Below are 17,742 nucleotides of genomic sequence, written 5' to 3' on the forward strand. Positions count from 1 at the left end.
TAAGGCAGGTTCTGAACTTTGAAAATTTTTCTCACCTCAAACAAAGTTAGATTAGATACCTTTAGCACAGCATGTACCTCTACTGCCACTGCTTACCACGTACTGCGTCCTGCCACTGCACATGCGAAGACTGCCCTGAGGGCAGCACACCCACCTGCCTCGTTGGGACCAATCAGTGCATGTGTAGAGGGGAGGCATGGCAAGTGGCGGCGGTAGCAGTATGCGCTAAGCTAAAGGTATCTATTTACTCTAATATAAAATTCCTAGACTACAAGCTTTGAAGTTGGTGGTGTGTATAATGTCAAGCATTTTTACTTGGAGAGCCTTGATCCGTAATTTGTCTGAATCTCAGGAAATATTCACTTGTTGGGAATTTTGAAAGTAATTTTCTCAAAAAGTACCCTTTAACAATTTAAAAATATGTTTAGCACAAACTATAGCAACAGGGGAAAGCAGGAAAAATTTATAGTGGCTTCATTATTACTGAAGTTTACACAAAAATTGCTTAAGACACAATTTTTTGTTCACTTAATGAACAAAGAAAATGAAAGAACAATACAAGTGAAATATTTAAAAATAATAATATGAGCCATTGCATCCTGTTTCAGACTTCATTTAAAATTTTTTACCCTCTACCAGCATTTCAACCTTTGCGAAAACTTCGAAAAGGGCTCACACGAGCGAAAAATTTTTTACAACTAAGTACTTCGTTAACCCCTTAACCGTTTTGGACGACTAGCTCGTCCTCGCTGAATAGGTTCTTCCCTTCAGCGTCTCGGACGAGCATATGGCATTTTTGCTCGACAGATGACAGCACTGACCTGTTAATTTCGTTTTCTTCTACCACATAAACGTTTTTTTCGTATGGCAACCTGGGTTTTAAAAATGGCATATGGCGGAGGCGACACGTGTATTGCTGGCCCGTATTCTTGAAAAAGACGCTTTCCTTCGTCACCATCTTCTTCAGACGATGGTGATTCAGACACCGGAGTGCATATTGTTTCAGGAAGCGAGGACGACAGCGATGACGTTGTGCAGAGCAGTTCTTCCGATGAAGAAGAGGACAGCTCAAAAGCGAACTTCTTCCCCCTAAATTCCCCCCCCCCCCCCCCCCCCCCCCCCCCCCCTAAATTTCTACCTTCACAGATCTGGCCTGGCGGTTTTCCCATTGTGCCCTTTTTGTGCCGAACCTGAAACAATAGATCACTTCCGGCTGTTCTGCCACCGCTTTTCTCATTTGAGGAAGAGTCTTTTGCAAATTCCGTTTCATCAACTGGATTTGTCTGTGTCCTCTGCGGTTGTTCTTTCCATTGGCGCTTCTTTGCTTGGACGAAGCGACAGGACTGTGCGCTCTGCTGTGCAAAATTTCCTTCAAGAAACGCAGCGACTCCTATTCTAATTTATTTTTCCCACTCTCAGTCAGTACGAAATTGAAACATTACAGGTGTTGTATACTATTATGCACATTAAGCCATTGTCCCGCCTTCGATCTCCAAGTTAACAGGACCTCTGTCCTTCATCAGCCTACACACTATTTCTATTCCTTTTCTTGTCAAAACGTTCCTGTATCCAGCAAGTAACCGCCTGTGTCTTGGCCACTCCCCCGCAGTGGGTATGTGCCAGCATTGTTTGAGGCCAACCAACCAACCAACTTTGCGAGCGCGCGTCAGTGGATGAAGAAGATCGACGTCAGTAACATCCCTACTCGACCCCCTCGGTTTCCTTTTCTGGCAGTTCCCGCTAAGACGTTCACTATAAGCTCGCCTGATGACTTGCTTGAATATATTCAGCATTTCCTCGATGATGAGCTCATTTCAATAGTGGTTGAAGAAACTAACTGCAACTCTGCTGAGAAGGTGAAGGGCTACTGTCCGTGTGAGCACTCCCGCGTCAAAAAATGGGTGCCAGCGACTAGGAAGTGAAGTGGGTGTTTCTTGGTCTCTTGCTGTTGCAAAGAATTTGGTGGTTGGTGGGTGGAAGGAATGCTTTTGGTGCGAGAGCTGCAACAAACTGTTATGCGTGATCCCTTGTTTTGAAATTTACCACACTGTCCCAAAGCTTCCTCATTGAAGCAATCAACTGTTGGTCACCACAACTCAGTGAAAGAGTTAGGAAATTGTTGGCTGTGGTCATTCTTTAATTTTTATCACTCATTACCAGCAGGAAGTTGGTTTTCTGTATTGTGAGAAATAATAAACTTGAATATGCTAATCTGACTTCTTCTTCGCTTCAATCATTTTTTAAAGATTGAATGAATGCTTTTTAATGCAAAAATAATTGAAATCAGGAATAAAAAAATCAGCAGTTTTGTTAAGAAATTGGTTGATATAACAAAACGGTGAAAGGGCTGGAACTCTATTCATGCAATTGCCAACTAGCGCAATTTTTTTTTAATTTTTTTCTCAGAGCGTGGCGTGGTGGCATCCCTTCACCACTAACACCTTTTGCAGCCACACAGTCTGACGTGGCCATGCCAAGCATGCTGGTGGTCCGGCGAAGCAAGGAGCATAAAATGTGTAAAAATTTTTATTACTTTAGATAATGAATCAGGGGTGTGCAAGTTACGTGAGGGCACAAATTACACAAGTAAATACGGTATTTGGAGTCAAGGTATGAAAATAGTGTGATTTTTTTTTTTCCAGGTGTTGCAAGGTAACTACAGCTAGCTCCACAGTCAAGCTTGAAAGCCACTAGGAGAAGCCAGCTTTTTAAAGACATTGGGGGAAAAGTCTGCGGCTTGCAAGTGCAAAGGAGAAAGTGGCGACGGATATGGAAAGACTGAAAAAAAGAAGATACTGAAAGGGTTTTGGGGGACCCTCGGCTATGGTTGGCATGAAGTTTGAGACTGCATTATAATCACAGTGATATTTCTTTTAAAATTCTCCCGAGTTCTCAAACTACTCCATCGCATGATATTTGTTCAGATAAGGTAGTCATTTTTCCATTACAATGTCACTCCTACTGATGCCTGTAACAACAGCATCAAAAATGAGAATGTGACCACTAACATACAATTCTGCAAAAAATGCTTAAATCCGCCATGTTTCGCAGAATCCTGGGGAACTATGGGCTTATCTTAAACATACCCTTGGCCAAAGATGAACGGCCTTGAGAAAGTTCAGAAGCAGCTGGTGAGCTTGCAGTTTATCTTCGAGTTGGCGGTGGATGAGAAGTGATGCCGAGCTGAGAGTAACACTACCACCTGGAGACTGTTGCTACGTCCAGCGTGGATCCATGACCGGCATGTCGTCCACCAGCCAATAGCCCAATTGTGACACGCAAGTGTCCAGAGCAGAATCTAAATTCCTGAATAGCTCCACATGCCTCGGGAAGATGTTGTTTACGATTTCTTGACTCTTCAGCTGCATTGCAGAGAGGCAAAGATAGATGTGAAGCTTCAGGGAATTGCAATGAACCTGAGTTCAGGTCAAGGTATGTGAAATTTCTCGAAATGAGAACAAACATTCATGATGCCCTTACACGCAGCACTTGCTCATTTGGCTTACAGTTAGGGTTAACAATTAGGGTTACACCCATAGGAATTCACGTAAACAAAAGTTTTTAAAACATTGCACCTATGACATTGTACCTTCGTGAAGAAAAAGCAGAGTACATCCTAGATCAGAATGTGAAAGTTTAAAATGCCATATTCAAGGCAATGTATTTTTAAAACACAGTGATACTTGCGTGCGGGAGTCCCTTCTGGTTCAGGCTACTAGCCGGGAGTGCAGCCCATAGAAACACATGTGAACAAAACTTCCCGAAATATTTTTCTCATTTCACAGCTTACCCATGCAAGGCAGCCGTTCATTGACAGTTGGCAAGTGCTTATAAGAAGAGTGTCACAAAGTGTACAATGACATTTCAAAGTTGATATCTTTTCAAAATGTCTCCATAAATGTGTGTTATGATGCCGGACATTCCCCTCCCAGGAGCTCTGTCAGCTGGGTGTTTCTCCAAATTACACAAGCTTTTTGTGGAGTCGAACATGTTGTCACTTGCGCTACATTTTTTTTTTTGCTTACTAACACAGTCATTAAAACTAAAGCACAGACAGCCCTACACGAAAAAGCATTCTTAAGCACCATGGTAAGCGAACAAAGGCAAACTGTTCACTGTAGTATATGATGGCACAGACGATAACCCCCTGTTGCCTCCGGAATCTGTGAGCGCCCTCTATTTTTGCAAACACAGTGTTGGTCTATAGTTGGCACACCGCACATCTGAAACATTTTCACATGCTCCACTTGTAATGATAACTTATTCCTATCTTGTGGAGTCATGCTGCGCTTGGCTGTACAGTCGACTCTGAATAATTTAAAATTGAAGGAATTAGGGGTGTGCAAACATTCAAAGTTTTTGAATACCAAATCAAATATTCTTCTATTAGATGTGCTGAATGAATCAAATAGTGAATATTAAGATTTCTAAATGTTTCAAGAAACTGACACAAAGTTTACATCAGGCATGTCCTAATTTTATTTTACGCCTTGTTTGAAATCACGGCCCACTCCTTTATTGCATAGCATGCTGCTGTGATTGGCCTGCGCGTTCAGCGCTGCCGTGTGGTCCATCTGTGTGGCAGCATTCATAATGCTCAAACATATGGCCGCTAAGACTGGGCGACATGACAGCGTTCAGCCAGGTTCAGCAAACACTGCTTTCATGCCCGATATCGGAGGCCGTGGCTTATAACTCTCATCCCTCTTATCAACTGAGATGCGGCGCTAGTTAACTCGCCGTCACCGTCAGTAGAAGAAGGTAATCTCCCAATGTGCTAGACATGATGGCCCCAGAGTTAATATATTGACTTCGTGCTGCCCGTCGAGATCACTGCTACATCTTTTGGTTTGGTTTTCTGTATGGGGCTTAATGTCCCAAAGCAACTTGGATAATTTCAACGACCTGGAGTTCTTCAATGTGCACTGACATTGTACAGTACCAGGCCAAGAACATTTCGCCTCCACGGAAGTGTGACCACTGCAGTCGGGATCGACCCCGCATCTTTCGGATCAGCAGCTGAGTACCATAATCCCTGAGCCACCACAGCGGCAGTAAGCTGCCGCATTTTTTGACAGCTACACCTTTAACTAAAAGAGTTATAGCGCTACTACAAGTACTTCTCTGATTCACATTATTATCAGTTTTATAAGAATATTTGCACAAGTAGTAAATGATCACATATCATTATTCGATTCAGTTCTTTCATTATTCCATTCATATTTAAGTCAATGTCAAAAACATACTATTTGCATGCCCCTAGAATGACTTGAAGATTTGTTTAAAATATTCCGAGTTTATACTTGCACAAAGTTTATATTACTTGGCAAAATATGCAGAGTATATAAACTTGGTATTGGCAGGGCCAAAAGCTTCTGTTTGAATTAAGAGAGTTCCAATTGCCAACAGTCCACTAGCAGGTTCCACAGTTTCAGAAACCAAAACTGTATTTCAATAAAATTCCAATCATAGCATGTTTATTGGTCTTGCATTGCAATCCATAATAACTGACTGCACGTGCAACATTACAAGGAAGAAAATGCTACAGAAATGCCAACGCCCATGTCCTGTATGTAGGATGTGCTTGTTTACTGCCAAATGTCACAGAAATCGCAATTTACCAGGATATTTTCTTTACTAGCAAGTCTGCTGTCGCTTCCTGCCTGCCTTAGTTGAAATTGATGAAAAACCACTGTTGTGTGCAAAGCCAGACCCGAAATACGAGCCTAACCGGATACAGTGGAATCTCAATGATATGATCCCGGTTAATACAAATTTTGGGATGATCGAATTCGTAAAATGTCCTGGCCAGAGTGCGTTGTGCACAATGTGCATAAATTCGAATGTCACGAACAGCCCCTCCCCCCACCCCACTGCAGACAACACGGATGCACAAATCACTGCTGCACCCTCAAGCACCCACCAATTACTTGCTGCCCGTACGTCGCCGACACAGGGATCACCAGTGACGCGGTGCACAACGTGAGTAGTGAGAGGCAGCGCGCAGCTGAAGTCGCGATGGTCAGTTGCACGGTATGTGCTGCGAGCAGTGTGCCATCACGAGTCAGCGATGGCACACGGCCGTAATGACACCCCGCCAGTTGAAAACAGATCTGCATAAATTCTACATACGAATTTCGGATTATACGAATATTTTTCATGACCCCGTGAAATTTGTGCAATTGAGATTCTACTGTAATACAGAAATGCCGTCATCTGCACGGAGAAGAACAGAACAAGTGTCACAGCAAGCATAGAGCTGGTGTTTCATCATCTTCAGGCAAGCACAGGCACTGATCCAATCATTCAGCTGGGAGTATATCTCAGTGGCAAGCTTTATGCACCAAAGCAGTTCTGCATTGCCTCCATATAACCCAAAATTAACTGCCTCGCAAATAAAATAGGATTCAGAACAGGATCTCTAAAATACTTCCAAGCATTAGCATATGTACAAACCATAGCTTCGCAGCAAGAAGCATTTTTTAAGTAGATAGCTATGCATGAAAATCCCCATGTTAAAAATCTAAACATCAGTGTAGTGTAGGTCAAAATTCCTATCAACCATGCAGGCGGCCATTATTTACTATCGTCATCATCAGCCTATGTCCACTTACAATGGTATTATTTACATCATTTTACCAAAATGCAATGCAGAAGGTTATGTAGCAATATTGCCGCGAATATTTGCAGTGTCTGTTCATTCTTCATTGCTCCTTCGACTGCCGTCATTACTACGTGACATCTGGTGGAGGTGCGGGGTAGCCTTCCATGTTCCGGATGCCCCCTTCAAGTCGTGAAGCCAGCCCTCAGCGATTCGCAGCCGAGGACGAGCCAGCAGCTCAGCGAGTCAGCCGACGTCTCCAGGGAGAGGAGCCTGAGTTCGGCACCCTGCCGGACCAGACGAGACATTGAAAAGACGCTGCTACGAGCACCGCAACCTTGCCGAAGATGTCGATACCGACCATACTGCAGCAGCCGCGGGTGCCGCCAACTTTCAATGGATCCCTAGGCGAAGACCCCGAAGAATGGTTGGACCAATTCGAGCGCGTGGCGTCATTCAATAAGTGGGATGATGCGGCAAAGATTGGACACATATTTTTTCTCATTGGATGGCTCCGCACGCACGTGGTACGAAAACCACGAGTCGTCCCTTACGACATGGGAGCTATTCAAGAAAGAACTATTGAAGGTATTCACCAGTGTCGTGAGGAAAGAAAGAGCCGAACGACTCCTCGAGTCTAGGATCCAGCTTCCGAATGAGCCCGTCCGTGGTTACGTCGAGGAGATGAAGCACCTATTTCGCCGCGCCGACCCCGAGATGACCGAGGAAAAGAAAGTTCAGTTTTTAATGCGCGGCGTAAAAGAACAACTCTTTGGCAGCCTTGTCCGCCAGCCGCCAAAAACAGTCGAGGAATTCATTCATGCAAGAAGCCTGCACGATTGAGAAGACCCTCAACGTCCGAGCTCGGCAGTATAATTGCCCTTCCTCTGCCTGTGCAATCCGTTCAGACACGACGGCCACCACCAGCGACAGCATGCAGGAAGTTATCCGCGAAATCGTCCGAGAGGAGCTACGCCAATTACTGCCATCCTCCCCACAGCCACAAGCAGCGACTCTGATGGATGTGGTACGGGAAGAAGTGCAACAAGCACTTGGCACCCCGACGGTCACAGAACTCCAGGCCATGACCTACGCCGCTGCAGTAAGGACTCCTCAGCCCCAACGACAACCCCTGCATCCTGTCCGACATGAACAACTTGTTCCCGAACGCCACCTCCCTGCCCCCGCCCGCCCAGCCTACGATCAACGCTCAAGCCCCAGGAAATGCGACGCCTGGAGGACTTCCGACAACTGGCCGTTGTGCTTCCATTGCGGTGAGGCCGGCCATATTCTTCGTCACTGTCCGTACCGACGTATCGGTCTTTGAGGATTTGCCGTTAACACCCCATGACCAAGCTTCGGCCAACGTCCGCAGGAAATCGATGACTACCTGCGTCGAGAGGAGTACACGCCAAACCGCTTTTCGCGCTCACCATCGCCGTCAACCTCGCACTTTGCGTCGCCACGCCGCAGCTACGCAGCCACGGTACGTGGAAGGTCTCCCAGCCCCCGTAGGAAAAACTAAAGACCGCAACCTCTGGAGGCGAGGTTGCTCACGAGCGAAACGCCAAAGATCCTCCACCGACCACGCCCCATGAAGACGCTGCACCCGCGACGCCGCATGAAGAAACTGCATTCGCTGCACCGATGCCGCACAAAATGACAACCCCGACCATGACACAAACTGCCTTCAAAACGACACCGCCACTCAGAAAAGCTTCGACCACACGCGACTCGCATATGCGACGAAGCCGTGACCTGACGCCGAGAGCGGCATGCAATGCAAGAGCCAGGATTTCCAACTTAGAGGTGACTATCGACGGCCGGAAAGTTACCACTCTAGTCGACACAGGAGCCGATTACTTGGTGATGAATTTAACATTCGCTGCGCAGCTGAGAAAAGTCACAACGGCTTGGGACGGCCCACAAATTCGCACCGCAGGGGGCCACCTCATTACGCCATCAGGACGATGCACAGCGCGAGTGACTGTCAAAGGACATACCTATCCTGCGACCTTTGTTCTGCTACCGCAATGCTCCAGCGAAGTGATCTTGGGTATGGATTTCCTTAATGAGCATCAGGTGATCATCAACCTGTGATCCAAGCTGATCCCGCTTTCAACGGACGAAGCCATCGCTTCGATGAAAACTCGGAAAAATCACGTTGCCCTGAGTGTCCTGGAGGAAGAAGTGAGCGTCCCCCCCCCCGGTCAAGCGTTACCGTGACCGTAGGCGCCACGAAAGCCATTAACGCTGAAGCCATCATCGAGAGGAACATGCAGTTGCTTCTAGACCGAGGAATCAGCATCGCACATTTCCGCAATGGCCAGGCCGAAGTACTGCTGACTAACTTCAGCGAAGAATACCGGCACATTAACAGAGGAACGACGATTGCTTTCTCCGACGAAATACCCGACGTACGACACTCCTTCGCCCTCTCCAACCCCTCCGCAGAAAATTCGCCTGACCAAGAGAACTCGCCCACTTTCGACATCAACTCAGCCCTGAACCGGAACAGACAAGACCAGATCCGCAATCTGCTTCGAAGCTACAGTAAGTGTTTTTCGACTTCGCCGAACGTCTGACAAACGGCAATTGCCAAGCATAGCATTATAACGGACCAACACGTCCGACCTCTCTGTCAAAACTCCTACCGTGTCTCACCGCGAGAACGACAAGCCATCCGGGACCAAGTCGAAGAAATGCTTCGCGACAACGTCATTCAGCCTTCAAACAGCCCACGGGTGGCACCAGTTGTTCTAGTGAGAAAGAAAGACGGTGCACTTCGATTCTGCATTGATTACCGCCGCTTGAACAACATAACAAAGAAGGACGTCTACCCCCCGCATCGACAACATACTGGACCGCCTCTGCAACGCCAAGTATCTCTCATCGATGGACCTCAAGAGAGGCTACTGGCAAATTGAGGTCGACGAAAGAGATTGCGAGAAGACAGCATTCATCACTCCGGATGGGCTGTTTCAGTTCAAGGTGATGCCATTTGGTCTCTGTTCCGCACCAGCGACGTTTCAGCGAGTAATGGATACAGTGCTGGCAGGCCCGAAGTGGCAAATTTGTCTGGTATATTTAGATGACATCGTTGTCTTCGCCTCGAACTTTGAAGAGCACTTCAAAAGACTTCAAACAGTACTAGACGCCATCAAGTCGTCTGGCCTAACCTTGAAAGCAGAGAAGTGCCACTTTGCCTACGAAGAGCTGCTGTTTCTAGGCCACATTGTTAGCAAGGAGGAAGTATGCCCAGACCCGCAGAAAACAGCTGCTGTTGAACAGTTTCCACCGCCGGCCGATAAGAAAGCAGTGCGCAGATTTCTCGGACTGTGCACACTTTACCGACGATTTCTGAAAAACTTTTCGCGCATCGCCGAGCCCCTGACCCAACTGACGAAGGCAGACGTACCGTTTAAATGGGAAGCGCCACAAGCAGAAGCCTTCAAAGAACTTCAGCGTCGTTTACAGTCCCCACCGATCCTCGCGCATTTTGATGAAAATGCCGATACTGAAGTTCATACCGACGCAAGCAGCGTGGGCCTAGGCACCGTCCTCGTTCAAAAAAGCGACGGGCTGAAGAAAGTCATCGCATACGCTAGCCGTTCCCTTTCCAAGGCTGAGGCTAACTATTCGACAACTGAGAAGGAGTGCCTTGCCATCATCTAGGCTACGTCAAAATTCCACCCCTACCTGTACGGATGACCGTTCAAGGTGGTCAGCGATCACCACGCGCTGTGCTGGCTTGCCAATTTGAAGGACCCCTCTGGCCGACTCGCTCGATGGAGTCTGCGTCTCCTGGAGTTTGACGTCACTGTCCTTTACAAGCCCGGACGCAAGCACTCTGAAGCCGATTGCCTCTCACGAGCCCCTGTAGATACACCGCCGCTGGACGACAATGAGGACGCCTTCCTGGGACCCATCAGCCCCAGCTCTTTTGCTCAGCAGCAACGCTCGGACCCCGACCTAAAATGCCTAATCGAGTACCTGGAAGGCAAGGTTTCTTCACCCTCCGCTTCATTCAAGTGAGGACTGGCTTCCTTCTGTGTGCAGAATGAGGTCCTTGTGAAGACGAACTTTGCAGCGAGCAAAACAGCCTACCTCCTTGTTGTACCTGCTTGTCTCCGCGAAGAAGTTCTACACACTTCACACAACAAGCCGACAGCTGGACATCCCGGGTTTACTTGCACCCTCCGCCACATTCAAGACAAGTATTACTGGCCCCGACTGTCTGCCGATGTCGCACATTATGTGAAAACCTGCCGAGATTGACAGCGATGAAAGACCCCTCCCACACGACCAGCAGGATTTCTGAACCCCATTGAACCTCCCTCAAGGCCCTTTCAGCCGATCGGCATGGACTTGCTTGGCCCTTTTTCAACGTCAACTTGTGGAAATAAGTGGATCATCATAGCGGCCGACTACCTGACCCGCTACGCCGAGGCGAAAGCCCTACCGAAAGGAACAGCAGCAGAAGTCGCCAAATTTTTCGTGGAGTGCATTCTTCTTCAACACGGCGCCCCCGATGTGCTCATCACAGACAGAGGAACAGCATTCACGGCGGAACTAAGGCAAGCCATCCTGCATTACAGCCAAACCAGCCACCGGAGGACAACTGCATACCATCCGCAGACCAACGGACTGACCGAGCGCCTGAACTAAACCATCGCCGATATGCTTGCCATGTATGTCGATGCCGAACACAAAACCTGGGTTGTCATCCTGCCTTACGTCGTCTTCGCCTACAACACTGCAGTGTAGGAGACCACCCAGATGGCGCCTTTTAGGCTCGTCCATGACAGGGAGGCCACGACCACGCTAGACGCCATGCTGCCCAACGTTACAGAAGAAGAAAATGTCGACGTTGCCACCTACCTTCAACGCGCAGAAGCTCGAAGGCTTGCCTGATTACGGATCAAAGATCAGCAGCGAACCGACGCCAGACGCTACAACCTATGAAGACGCAACGCGGAATAAAAGCCAGGAGACCAAGTCTGGGTTTGGATGCCCATTCGCTGCCGTGGATTGAGTGAAAAGCTTTTGCACCGCTATTTCGGCCCGTACAAGGCTCTTCGTCGGCTAGGTGAACTGGATTATGAAGTCATCCCTGATGCAATGACTGCATCCCAGCGACGCCGCGTACGACCAGAAGTTGCCCATGTAGTCCGTCTGAAGCCACATCATGCGCGCTCAAGGACGCTGCATTTCCATACTCTTTTTTCCCAAGATCCGTTTTATCTGTTACTAGTCGCATTATTTGTTTCACTGCATCGGGTGGATGCTTCTTTGAGAGGGGAGTAATGCCATGAATATTTGCAGTGTTTTTTCGTTCTTTAAATCTGCCGCCACACCACTTTATCGCTTTGTTTGCGACGCAAGATGCAACTAGATTTATCTCGATTGATAGCAGCCAGGCAGAGCTGATTCTATGTTGGTCCGGAATGTTCTAGTAACTTTGCACGCTTTATCTCGAAAGTTTACTATCAGTTTTAAATTGACCACGGCTGACAGCGGCGGGCATTCTGTTCGACAACCGCCGAGCACGCTTGTCGCTTCGCCGCCGCCGAGTGATTCAGTCCATTGTGGGCACAAGTCAGCCCAATAAACAGTTTTCTTTTAGAAGACCTTTTGTCCGTCTTCATCGCTCCTTCGACTGCCGTCACCACTACGTGACAATATACTAGAAAATCCTGCAGTGTGGCAGAGTGTACAATGAGAATTTTCACTAGCTACGCCCTTGGAGTAGAAAAAACAGAATGCTTGCCGCTTGCCATCCACTTACCAGCTCATTTTGGCAAAACAAGGCGAATGCTGAACGCAGCTTCTGTAAATTTCTTTCATCAACACTGATCCCCTGGAATGGACAATGACAGCGAGAGTGAGAGATGTCGCACAGAAGTATGTATACACCTTCGTGCACTCACGGGATAAGCTATAAGCATTTGCTGCTGGACTACAAAGGTAACAGCCTCATGAAAGGTGCATAAGCAGCTATTTGTGATAAGACCAGGAGTAAGTTCACATTGATAATATCATATATACGGAACGACAGGAAACATCTCACATATTATGGCGAAATGACATGTTTTCACAAATCTCAGAAATAGCAGAGCTAAAGATAAAGATGGCTTTCAGAACTAACAGCAGCTGCATCACAAGGTATACCAAGTCAAGTAATGAGTACTACATTTCCAGCCAACCACAGAGCCCCCAGAGCAAATGCACACTACTGAAAATGCTTGGCTCAGATGTCAAAATGTGTCCCAGCTGGTTTGTAGTAGAGACCTCAAATATTTAGCCGTCCCCCTATTGTTGCCGATGGTAGTGCGGAAGGCCTTTCGAATGACAGAACTGGAGAGGGTATGCCCCGGTGCATTTTGGATAATTTATTACAGCACTGTTTTTCTTCTAAAGTTTTGATTTTGGGTTTCCATATGCAGCGATGTCAAAGGACAGCGGCACTTTTGCTCCACTGCACTTTTGCTGCTCCATCGTCTGCTGCAAGCGCACACAGCCTTTGGTGGTTCTGTGTACTGCCCTGTGTCACAGAGTGAGAAAACCGAACCAAACAGTAGGAACAAAATGATGCTGCAATAAATTGTCTAAAGTTCAACCAGGGGTGTCTCCTCCAACCCTCCCATTTCTAAGCCTCGGCACACTGTTGTCACCAACAAACAGAAACTTAATATTTGTTGCCAATACTTCTTCAATGTCTTTACAGGAACTCTCACTAATGTGAAAGGGTTTATATCTTATACTAGCAAGGAAGGTAACGATGATCTGAATGACTAGTGATGAAGCAGTCATCAAGTGTTAGTCCATGCACACTTTTCCTAGATGCGAAGATATTCTACAGCTCTCACATTGTGGTTAAATCAGGCTTACAAAGCTTTAAACAAGTTTCTCTCATGCAAATACTACTGAGCGAAAACAAAAAAAAAAGAAGTTTGCTATGCACTGCTCACCTCCATCGTCTCATCATCAGTGAGCGAAGATGAACACTGCAGCATGAGTTCCACGGCAAGGCTGAAAGCAAGGCATGTGAAACTATAAGCACTTGCGGCTGGACTATGTGGTAACCGCCTTATGAAAGGTGCATAAGCAGCTATATGTGATAAGACCAGCAGTAAGGTCACTCTGATAATACCTACTAATATATATATATATATATATATATATATATATATATATATATATATATATATATATATATATATATATATATATATATATATATATATATATTGCACCTACGAAGCATGGAAATGGTGACTTTGGAAAAAATTCGGCAGGACTTAGTGCCCGTCGGTTCCCACGGCCGCCATCTGATGGCCGCCATCTCGGTTTTATTTGAAAGCTGGGCCCCTTCCCCACTGTATTACTCCCTACTGTGAAATATTTTTGGAACGTACGAATTCTGCTATTTTTTGAGGTCTCTACAACGACCTCCGAATGGCTTACGCGTGCACTTCAAATGCAATTTTGTTGTCACCTTCGTGTTTTTGCCAACATGACTAGCCTTACAGAAGTTTTTATTATGATTTGATGGTGCAATTTAAATTAATCTTATACCACTAGATTCATAAATAAATAAACTATGAAGCTATGCTGGTTTTGTTTGGCTTAGTCAAACATTTAAAATTTTGTGAACAATGTCATTAACTATACTTCTTAATTATGGCGCTTGTACAAAATTTAACATTTTTATAAGATTATATGCTTCATCAACAGTATAATTAGCATTCCTCCAGATGGCAGGCCTTTGGCTGCAGCCTCATTTCAATCCAAAACCAAAAATGCAGAAAGAAAGTGTCTTAATGACACGTAAGAATTTAACTAATTAGGCTTGTTATTTTCCTATAATATGGAACCTAATTGAGCTATACTGAAACTAATTATATTTTTGAAACTAGGAAGAAGGAACACATATACATATCCAATTTAATTACGATATCTTTAATAATAAAAATGTTTATTTCAAGACCCACGTATCCCCTTAAGTGCACTCAGAGTCCCAACGTCCTGGCTTAATTTGCTGCTCATGATGCAACATTTTTCAATGTACTCCTTCATGATATACTCAACACTGTAGCACTGGGCAAGGCACCAATGTTTGAATGCAAAAATTTCTAATGAAGGATCGCAATAGACAAATGCACTGACTAAAAGTAAGTGACACCATGCAAACAAATAAGAATGTTAAAAGTACAAGGATTGGTTTGGTTTATGTGGATTTAATGTCCCAAAGTGATTCAGGCTATTGAAATTAAAAGTAAGCACACATTTATTACACATTTATACTGTGGACCTATTGAGAGGTAGTCCTGCGAGCACTCTTTTTGTCCTCCGGGCAGTGTCAGGCTGCTCCAGCCTCACCCTGGGGTGACGCAAGCATGGAATTTCTTTTTTTGCCATCTTACTTTTGCAAGAAAAAATGCATATGCAATACCAAATAAAAGTGAACTAATTGGGCTGTAAATTCATCTAGCATTCCAGGCAGCTGATCGAAAAATGATACTCACTACTCTTAAAGACAAACAGCTGCTCCTTAAAGTGTCATACAAAAATGCACTTCTCGAAGATCGGTTTCATATGAAAACGTACTTCGCAAAGATCAGGCTCTGATTCTAAAAGTGGGATCAAATTAATCTGACCTTGCAAGATCTTCCAATTCAGTGGAAGTTGCAGGGAAGCACCATTTTCAGTAATAGCTGTGAGATAAATGCTCTCAAAATAATTTTGTCGTTCAACTTTCTTAACTGATTAAATGATACTGGCTGCTTGCTGCTAAACTTCGTCCACCCTCTTCCGCGATCGGTGCTTTCTGAAGGTAAACGACAGATGGCTAGGCTGAGATTGATCGTAAATTGCGTCAGAACGGCTTTTTTCTTCAATGCAGATGCATCCTTATTTATCTTCTTGACATCACCATTGATTATGTCTCTATTTTTTTTAGGTTAAGCCATTGTTTCAAACTTAATCACATATATTGCGTGGAGGATAAAACAGTACCACACCAAATAAATGCTCGGAAGTTTGATGAGAATAACACTTCCTGATAGGGAGCAGCTGCATATGCATGAGCAGTCGTGGTTAACCGTGCTGTTCATGACACCTTTCAAACTTCTCCTTGATGGATATCCACTGGTGAAGGAGATCGACTAGCCATTACTGAAAGCCATGAATGGAATGATAAGTCAAGAAAAAAAACTGCCAGATGCACAACAAAGCATTCTACCTCCGCATCCAATAAGGTGCTCGCTGTCGCCCACGCCGCATGACTGCCACGATGACGCAAGCATCAACTGCAGTGCTCTCACACTCCCTAGAAGCAAGTCACGCCCTGCTCTGGCTGAGAGTTTCGAAACTGAAGCATATCTATAAACGTTGACTTGTATAAGAAGAAACCTCGCCAGAAGGCTAGTGCAGAAGTGCAGAACTCACGCAGCACGACGTGAAATCAAATGCCGAAGTGCAGGTGGCCCTAGATGCACTGACAAATCAAGAGCAAGAGTGCTGCACCGCTTGAACTGGTGCAGAAAGTGCAGCCAAATTGAGAAGACCTTTCATGTTCAGCATGCAAAGGAAGCATCAGCCCTGCAGCCACAAGGACAACAGGTGTTTTCAGTTTTGGTGAAAAACTGCACGTGCAGCTCCACCTAAGCAAATCTGAAAATGACTATTATCAACAATTTTGATGCAGCCAGTTTCACTAACTGCCCAAATGAGGATACAACATGTAGGTGGTGCATCGTCCACAGTGACATGCACATCTGCATCCACAAAGTTTTTCATACATTCTATCATTAATTCAGTTGCTTGTGGCCAGCCCAGATCAATGCATGAGCACAGCACAGCCATTTCAAGCCTTTGAGCAAGTCTAAAAATGCAAAAGTGGCACTGCTGAGCACACAACTTTACATCCTGCAAGCATAGCAGTACAGTAAAAGGTCATTAAATCAAATTTCAAGGGACCGGGAAAAATGTCTGAATTATCCAAAGTTCAAATTATTGAATTACCTCGAAAAAAACCGACAAGAACCACTTGCATTGACAAATTTATTTAGTAAAAAAATTGGGCAATGGTAGCCTCCTTTTGAGATGGGAACAGCGCGACAATGACTATTTTTCGCATTTCTATTAAAACCTTATTGCGTTCACAACAGAACTGCTCCAAAATGGCAAGAGCCCTCGCAGCATCCTTCAGGGTGCATTGCGGTAGCGGTAGAGCTTCACAAGTGGCTGTGAAAAGGCTTCACCTATGGCTGCTGGATAAGACGCGTGGCCGTGCTTCTGTGTACAAGCAGAAAATGGTGTGTGACAAGTGCGCAATTTTGGCGCAGTAGAAGAACCATGCAAATGAAAGAGTGAAGCTTGTGGCGGCGCTAATCTACGTCTAAAACTGTGAACAATTGGGCTCGATTGGATGGCTGATGCGTGGCCCATAGCCGTCGTCGATGTAGGCTTGACGCGAAGCTCCACAAAGAAAGCCGAAAACTACACGGTCAGACAATTCTTGGAGACGGGGTCGTCCAGTTTTCGTCATGACTGCCATTGCATGCATGGCAGAGGGGTGTGGGCAACTCTGCAGCATGCAGCTCAGTTTTGAGTAGGGCTATTGTGATGACTGCTTGCTGTGTCAGTCATTCCTGGATGCTGCCTCGGGAGCCCGCTTGAATTAACGGCCGAATTAGAGAGCGTTCGACGCCACAGACTTCCATGAGTGCTTGCCAAGACCGCACCAGCAATTCAAATTAACCAGATTTTACAATTAATGAGTGTCAAATTAATGAGCTTTTACTTAGTAGTATGTGGGGCTTAACGACACAAAGCAACAAATGGGCTACGAGGGATGCCATAGCAGAGTGCTCAGAATTAATTTAGAACCCCTGGGGTACTTTCACTGAAATGTGGCTGCAACACTTAGAATTTGATCCTGTGACCTTGGGATCAGCAGCTGAGCAACATAGCCACTGAGCCACCATAGCAGGATTGGATTGGAGCAAACTTTATTTGTGCCTGCAGTTGGGCGCTCGCGCGCCCCGACGAGGGCACAGCACGCACATCCTGCAAACACTTATGAGCAAATAAACTCACTGTCAACCCAGTGATGTTCACTCTGTATCAAAGAAAAC

At 45.8% G+C, this 17,742-nt stretch overlaps 1 pseudogene across 1 annotated transcript in view; it reads right to left on the reverse strand.

The window, feature by feature from the left end:
* Positions 1 to 17,742, reverse strand: part of LOC144119939 (nuclear pore complex protein Nup133-like) — a 117,097-nt pseudogene that overhangs the window by 73,412 nt on the left and 25,943 nt on the right. The window contains exons 15-17 of the transcript XR_013312415.1: positions 13,573 to 13,633; positions 12,390 to 12,461; positions 3,087 to 3,362 (exon numbers count right to left, since the gene is read on the reverse strand). The product of XR_013312415.1 is annotated as a nuclear pore complex protein Nup133-like (transcript). The remainder of the gene's footprint in view (positions 1 to 3,086; positions 3,363 to 12,389; positions 12,462 to 13,572; positions 13,634 to 17,742) is intronic.

The sequence above is a fragment of the Amblyomma americanum genome, chromosome 1, assembly GCF_052857255.1.
Source record: "Amblyomma americanum isolate KBUSLIRL-KWMA chromosome 1, ASM5285725v1, whole genome shotgun sequence".
In the NCBI taxonomy this organism is placed as follows: domain Eukaryota; kingdom Metazoa; phylum Arthropoda; class Arachnida; order Ixodida; family Ixodidae; genus Amblyomma; species Amblyomma americanum.